Below are 649 nucleotides of genomic sequence, written 5' to 3'. Positions count from 1 at the left end.
CTCTGTCTCAATAAAAAGAAAGAAATTCCACTTCTGGCCAAATATTCAAAATAACTAAACACAAGAATTCAAAGAGTATTGGTGCACCTATGTTCACAGCACCATTATTCACAGTAGCCAGATTGTGTACACAATTTAAAAGGCATCCAATGATAAGTGGGTAGGCAAAATGAGGTGTATCCACACAACAGAATGTTCAGTCCTAACAAGGAATCCAATTTTGATAACGTTCTACACATGGATGAACCTTGAAGACATTATGCTAAGTAAAATAAGAAAAACACATATGCTTCCATTTATGTGAGGCACATTGAATAGTTGACTACATAGGGACAGAAAGTAGACTAGGATGAAGGACTCTGGGGAGGAGTAGAGAGTTATTAGGGTGTACAGAGGTTTAATATGGTAAAATGAAAACGTTTAGGAAAAGAATAGTGGTGATAGTTATGCAAAACTACAAATATACTTAATAACACACAACTGTTCAGTTAAAAATGGTTAAGATGCGATTTGCCATGTAATTTCACCACTACACATGCGTCTAGTGGCTAATGTGGGCGAGCCGGGAACACAGCAGAGCTCCAGAGCTCCGAGCTGTTCATCCCTCCTCTGAGGGGGTTTCATCATCTCATTTGGGGAAAACCAATGT

The 649-nt window shown here is 38.7% G+C and overlaps 1 protein-coding gene across 1 annotated transcript in view; it reads right to left on the bottom strand.

The window, feature by feature from the left end:
• Nucleotides 1-649, bottom strand: part of LOC100949830 (carcinoembryonic antigen-related cell adhesion molecule 5) — a gene marked incomplete at its 5' end in the record, with an annotated part of 12,492 nt that overhangs the window by 3,776 nt on the left and 8,067 nt on the right. The gene's annotated exons all lie outside the window — the stretch shown is intronic.

This window comes from Otolemur garnettii, unplaced genomic scaffold, assembly GCF_000181295.1.
Source record: "Otolemur garnettii isolate 467f Iridium unplaced genomic scaffold, OtoGar3 scaffold00152, whole genome shotgun sequence".
Taxonomy (NCBI): Eukaryota; Metazoa; Chordata; class Mammalia; order Primates; family Galagidae; genus Otolemur; species Otolemur garnettii.
This window is presented reverse-complemented; position numbering and strand designations above follow the sequence as displayed.